The 7084-nt window shown below is 45.0% G+C and overlaps 2 non-coding genes and 1 pseudogene across 2 annotated transcripts; all 3 read left to right on the top strand.

Moving 5' to 3' along the window:
- The first annotated feature begins 1646 nt into the window (after positions 1-1646).
- LOC123574734 (U6 spliceosomal RNA) lies at positions 1647-1753 on the top strand. The gene has a single exon (XR_006699938.2). It is a non-coding gene; the product is annotated as a U6 spliceosomal RNA (small nuclear RNA).
- A 1300-nt stretch (positions 1754-3053) lies between these two features.
- LOC102135361 (cAMP-dependent protein kinase catalytic subunit PRKX pseudogene) lies at positions 3054-6427 on the top strand (annotated as a pseudogene).
- LOC123574781 (U6 spliceosomal RNA) lies at positions 6176-6282 on the top strand. Its single transcript, XR_006699976.2, has one exon. It is a non-coding gene; the product is annotated as a U6 spliceosomal RNA (small nuclear RNA).
- Positions 6428-7084: the final 657 nt, after the last annotated feature.

Here is a 7084-nt window from a genome sequence, read left to right as displayed (position 1 = left end):
TTGAAAATTAGGACAGATCCAAATATGAGTCATTTGTGTACAGGTATTATGAAAATAATGGAAGAAAGTGTGATTGCCCTGAGAGTGGAGAGAGACAACGTGGGGTGGGTAGGGGGAGGACTGGATAGAAGGAGGAAAGTGAGGGAAATTTGAGTCAGGAGAACAAAAAATACTATGAGGAAACTAAGAAAGGTTTTATAGAGCTTTGAGAAGGAAAATGTATGTGGGGTTTAGTATCTCTGAGAGCAACAGTGGGATGAGATCTGAGAAACCACCAGATGATTTGACCATTAGGAAGCAGTTGATGATATTTAAGAGAGAATTTTTAGTTAGACCCAAGTGTGCACGGGAGGGGAAGAGGTAGAAACCAAGGATGGTGGTTTTCAATTTATTTGTATTCTCTGCAAATAAGACTGGCATTCTGGGTTGCACCTTTGAAATGACAGGCTGAAAATAATACCATTCAAGTCAAAAATAGTTTTAACACAATCACCAAAGGTGATGTTCCAGACATCCAAACCATCTCCCTGGGCACCAACTGGACTTACTGCTGTATCTCCCACTTTTTCCTTAATACAACCCACCAGGGCTGCACTTGGCAGGCATGGACTGCCCAGATGTTTGGACACTTGACCTAAATATTAAACTTTAATTGGTCTTGATTGTCACTTATGACAGTATAAAACGTGTCTTGCTTTATCAAAATGCACATTTGAAAATTATGGTTGATAAAATGCCTTTTCTAATAGTAGGATCATAGATCAGACTAGCAAACCATTTCTGAGTTTCTCTGGTTATTTTAAAGACGGTAGAGCTGAACTCACATCAAAGCCTTTACAGTAAACGCCATGTATGCCCTCTTAATTGCAAAGCTGGCCTATGTCTTTTCTAAGATAAAGGAAAAGCAAACAGTGATCCCTTTCTAAGTTTGCAGTTCACAGTGAACCTTACCAAGTAGTTGGAATGAACTGTAGTCCAGTTACTTACTGCATTGGGTACAATACATGTTTATGTATACCGTGGATTGCTTGTGTTTTTCCTTTTCAGGATTTTTGCTTTGTTTTCAAAGTACGCTTCTCTGATATTTATTTTAAATTTACTTTACATACTGTTTTTTTGCAATGGAATCTTGCTTTGTTGCCCAGACTAGTCTCAAACTCCTGGGTTCAAAGGATCCTCCTGCCTCAGCCTCCCAAGTACCGAGATTACAGGCACACACCACTGTGCCAGCAGTTCTCTGACACTTAGAAGCATTAAGATATGGAATGTGATCTGCCTGTGATTTTCTTTCCAGTGAGAATGGCTCAGGTGTTTGCTGTTTGGTAGAGCCTACCTAATCATTGAAGGCAGTAGAGTTGATGCATGGTTTTACCTGAAAAATGTGCAATGGCGTGATCCCGCTTACCGCAAGCTCCACCTCCCAGGTTCAAGCGATTCTCCTGCCTCTGCCTCCCAAGTAGCTGGTATTACAGGCATGCGTCACCAGGCCTGGCTAATTTTGTATTTTTAGTAGAGACGGAGTTTCTCAATGTTGGTCATGCTGGTCTCTAACTCCTGACCTCAGGTGATCCATCTACCTAGGCCTCCCAAAGTGCTGGGATTACAGGCATGAGCCACCATGCCTGGCCATCTGAAAAACACTTTCTATGCTTATATTAGCAGCACATATACTAAAATTGGAATGATACAGAGAAGATTAGCATGGCCCCTGCTCAAGGATAACATGTAAATTTATGAAGCATTTCATATTTTTTAACTTTTAAAAAAAAGCACTTTCTAGGGGTGGCAATCAGAATGTCTGTGTGTTTTTTAAGTGCCTCAAGCCTCCTGTCAGACTCATTTCTCCCTTTGAGGCCCGTGAAGTTAGCACCCCAGAAGCACATTTATAATTGCTGATGACATCTTTTTAAGCTATTCAATAAACTATGAAGAAGGGCAGGTTTCCCCACAGCTAAACTTCTTTCATTTACTAAGGATCATATATTGTCCATCTCCAAATCACCAGATATTTGTTTTTCTGCAAAACACAAAAGAGTAGTATATCCTACTTTTGTAAGACAACATTGGATTTTTAACTGTCAGTTTTCCTGAAAATTATCTTTTAATTTTTTTTCTGATTGTGCTATTTTTCTCCACAATAAAGAGAAAGGGTTCCCCTGACTCACTGGACTATTGACAAGTACATAATTTTTTTATTGCATAGCATTTTTTTTTTTTGAGATGGCATCTCATTCTGTTGCCCAGACTGGAGTGCAGTGGTGCAATCTTGGCTCACTGCAACCTCCACCTCCTGGGTTCAAGCAGTTCTCCTGCCTCAGCCTCCCAAGTAGCTAGGATTACAAGCGTGTGCCACCATGCCCAGCTTTTTTTTTTTTTTTTTTTTTTTTTTTTTTTGGATTTTTAGTAGAAATGGGGTTTCACCATGTTGGCCAGACTGGTCTCAAACTCCTGACCTCAATTTGTCCACCCCCCCTTGGCCTCCCAAAGTGCTGGGATTACAGGCGTGAGCCACCATGCCTGGCTCACATAGCATTCTTTGCTTGAATATAGCATATGCCCTCTTGATTGTGTGTTATTTTTAATATGTACAACAAACAGTTTGACGATTACATGGAAGGGAAGATAGGTGACAAACGAAAATAAAATTAATTGGCAACAGCCTTTCCACCATACAAGTGAGTTTTATTACAAGTTGATAATAGAATCAGGGCAACATTTGAGGGTGATCGCAAATAGCTGAGTCTTGGAAAAGGCTGTACGGACAGAAGGCATGTCAGCACAGCTTCACCTGGGGATTTGGAAACAGGGCTCAACAGCTCTCTACACTTCCTGGATTGGTAAGAAGAGAGAAGAAGCCACCAGGATTTCATCAGAGGCTTTAAAAAAAAACAGCATAGTAAGAAGTAAATAAATAGTATTGCTTATTTTGTTACTTAATAGTCTGCTGTGGAGGATGGTCAAGGCCCGCCTCTAGTGAAAATGTGTCATTCCAATTGTTACAGGTCAGTGGTGACATACCCACCGTGGGAGGCTGGATTCACAAACACAGCAGCATGCCATTTGGAATAGTGATATGTAGAACAGACGATGCTGGGATGCTTGGGCAGCCCGTATTGTCCACCCTCACTGTGCTACTTGAGTTGTGAATCAGCTGGCAAACAAACAAACAAAAGCAAAACACCGTAGAGCGCGCTCCCGGCTACTGAACTGGAGGCGGCGGCAGGCGCCAGGCGAGACCGGGAATCTGCAGGGCCCCCTCCCTGCCCCGGCAGCCCTGGCCGCGGTCCCCGTCTTCGCCGCCACCGCGCAGCACTCGGTGCCAGACCCCTGAGGTCGGCGGCTGCTCCCACCCGGGGGCTTAGTCAGCCGCGCCGGGCCGAGCGTCGGGCCGAGCACCAGGAGGCGAGGGCGCGCACCGGGAGCCTCCGTTGGTGCCGCCGCCGCGCCGCCCTCAGAGGCTGCGTCCCGGGAAGCCCGGCTCCCAGAGCGCTCCGGCCTGGCCCGGTGCCCCGGACCTGAGTGGAGAGCCTGGGCCAGCTCTCCGCCGTGACTGGACCAGGCAGCCGCCGCGGAGAGCGACCCAGAGAGGTGGCGGAGGAGACCCCCAGCTGGGGGCCCGCGCTCTGCCCCAGCCTAGCCGCCTGCCTACTGCCTGCAGAATTTCGACACGCTGGCCATCGTGGGCACTGGGATGTTCGGGCGGGTGGACCCGGTGAAGAAGAAAACAGCCAAGCATTTCTTCGCCCTCAAGGTGATGAGCATTCACGACGTCATCCGCCTGAAGCAGAGCAGCACGTGCACATTGAGAGGTCGGTCCTGAAGGAAGTCATCCACCTGTTCCTCATCAGGTTGTTCTGGACGTGGCATGACTAGCGCTTCCTCTACAGGTTCATGGAGTACCTGCCGGGCGGCGAGCTCTTCAGCTACCCGCGCAGCCGGGGGCGCTTCTCCAGCGCCAAGGGTCTCTTTTACTCTGCGGAGATCACCTGTGCCATCGAGTACCTCCACTCCAAGCAGATCGTCTACAGGAACTTAAGCCGGAGAACATCCTGCTGGATAGGGACGGCCACATCAAGCTCATGGACTTTGGGTTCGCCGAGAAGCTGGTAGACAGGACTTGGACCCTCTGTGGAACACCCGAGTACCTGGCCCCCGAAGTCATTCAAAGCGAGGGCCACGGAAGGGCGGTGGATTGGTGGGCCCTCGGCATCCTGATAATTCGAGATGCTCTCAGGGTTTCCTCCCTTTGTGTGTGTGTGTGTGATAACACATTTGGCATTTATCAGAAAATTCTTGCAGGCAAAATAGATTTCCCCAGACATTTGAATTTCTGTGTAAAAGACCTCATTAAGAAACTGCTCGTGGTTGACAGAACAAGGCGGTTAGGAAACATGAAGAACAGGGCTAATGATGTGAAACGCCATCGGTGGTTCCGCTCCGTGGACTGGGAAGCTGTTCCGCAGAGAAAACTGAAGCCTCCCATTGTGCCCAAGATAGCCCGCGACGGAGACACCTCCAACTTCGAAACTTACCCAGAGAATGACTAGGACACAGCCGCCGCCATGCCGCAGAAGGATTTAGAAATCTTCAAGAATTTCTGAGGACAGGAGCTCACATCTGGAAGAAACAGGAAGATTGGAATCTGCCTGGAACAAAGACCTGCACCTAAGCAGACCAGAAGCAATGTCTTCTTCACGTGATAAGGACATTTCCACTTTTCTGTGTGCCTGTATGTACAGAAACAGATCAGAGCATAGATGAAAATAGTGTAACTGGCATTATTTAAGCAACTGGAATTCCACACTGTAGAAAGGTTTTGAAAGTTGTTTGGTTGTAGATTTTGTCTTATCCTTTAGTGTTGTGTTTCTATTGTGATGTCTTGGTTTTTCTCATAGACCTAAGTTTGTAAGTTTGAACTGGACTTGTTCGATTATAACCACAAATTTGTGTGTGTGTGTGTATGTACCTGTGTGTATATATAAAAGTCATTATGGCAGATCCACAGAAATTGTGCAGTGATGTAAATGTTAATGCTTCACAGAGCCTATAATTTTTATTTTTCAATTTGTTTTTTCAAAAATCTCTTCTCTTGGGGACAACATCTGAAGGGTGTGTTGCATGGATTTAAAAAATCACCTCACATGCATTTTTTAGTTTGGGTGAAAAAAATATCATGGGGAGATCCACCTTCAGTAGCTTTAGTGCTTCCTACCTGGTAACTTGAGACTTTAAAAGAAGAAACAAAGAAAAGAAGATATGGGAATGAATTTATTCCAAGAATCTACAATGACATTGAAGTTGTTGGAGGAATGTACTGTATTTAAAAACACCTTCTGTGTCACTTTCAAAAATTTCATCTAAGCTGGGTGCAGTGGCTTGTTCCTGTAGTCCCAGCACTGTGGGAGGCTGAGGTGGGTACATTGCTTGAGCCCAGCAGTTGGAGACCAGTCTGGGCAACATGGTGAGACCTCATCTCTATAAAATACAAAAAAGTTAGCCGGGCATGGTGGCGTGTGCCTGTAGTCTCAGCTACTCAGGAGGCTGAGATGAGAGGACCGCTTGAGCCCGGGAAGGTCCAGGCCACAGTGATCCAAGATCACACCACTACACTCCAGCCTGGGTGACACGTGAGACCCTGTCTAAAAACAAAAACAAAAACCAACAACAACAAAAAAAACCGGCAATGGCTTTGAAGGTGGAATGAAGAGAACGTCCACCTTAAGACTTTAAAGGACAGTGAAGCTGGGTGCGGTGGCTTACTCCTATTATCCTAGGATTTGAGGAAGCCAAGGCAGGAGGATTGCTTGAGCCTAGGAGTTTGAGACCAGGCTGGGCAGCATAGCAAGACCCCATCTCTGTAAAAAGAAAAAAATGTTAACAGAACATAGCCACCCTTTTTCATCAATGACCTTTTCTTCACGTTGAGGTCAACTCAGTAGGTGAGAATAATTAGTGGGTTGAGTAGAATAAACTCTTTACAATTAATAACTATGTTATTAATTGGAAAATGATGTTCAGATAGTGAAATGTGGAAATGTTTTAGACAACTGTATTTTCAGCCTGTGCACCTCAGTCACCATCCTGTTGGGATTAACAGTTGAGGGCCATCATTGTCTAAACATTTCACATTCAGTTTCCCATCAGTTTTACTATGAATGTGAAAAGGTGAAACTGGTGCTGACTTCGGCAGCAGGTATACTAAAATTGGAATGGCACAGAGGAGGTTAGCATGGCCCCCTGTGCAAGGAAGATCCGCAGATTCATGCAGCATTCCATATTTTTTTAAAAAAATGTTACACTGTGCACTGATATGTGGAGCTAGAAGGAAAAGCATTAAGTCTCATGTTTGCTGACTATAAAAAGAATCATAGTAATAATATTATTGAACATTCTACTTTAAAAAGTATTAATAAAACCGTAAATGAAACACTTTTCTTGAGCACACTTTAAAAAGTACATAGTCCATATGCCTATTTTTAGGTTGCCTGTTTTGTTATCCAGGATTTCATACTGATGAAAATTTGCATCAGGAAAAGCCTGAAATACCTTGTCTTAATTGTGAACAGATATGCAGGACAATGAAATATGCAAGCACATTGATGACCTTGTTCTTTACAGACATTGTAATAAGCCTCCAGCCATACAGAACAAATGAGAAATTAGAAGCGCTTCCAAGAACGTGTGATGGTGTGAAACCCACTTTTGATCGTCATGCACACTTCAACATTTGAAGTGATACAGGCTACCTGGTAACTGCCCCATGGTGGGGTCATAGTTTAAATGGCCCAATGTCATGTAGAGGTTAATTTAATCAAAATGAGCTATAAACATGGAAAAATCACTATGTATAATTTTTAAATAGTTTACCTGGCCAGACATGGTGGCTCACGCCTGTGATCCCAGCACTTTGGGAGGCCGAGGCAGATGGATCAACCGAGGCTGGGAGTTCGAGACCAGCCTGGCCAGCATGGCAAAACCCCCATCTCCACTAAAACTACAAAAATTAGGCGTGCTGGCTGGTGGGCACCTGTAGTCCCAGCTGCTGGGGAGGCTGAGGCAGGAGAATCACTTGGACCTGGGAAGC

This window comes from Macaca fascicularis, chromosome 7 (assembly GCF_037993035.2).
Source record: "Macaca fascicularis isolate 582-1 chromosome 7, T2T-MFA8v1.1".
Taxonomy (NCBI): Eukaryota; Metazoa; Chordata; class Mammalia; order Primates; family Cercopithecidae; genus Macaca; species Macaca fascicularis.
Note: the sequence above shows the minus strand (reverse complement) of the source record. Positions and strands in the feature narration are given on the sequence as shown.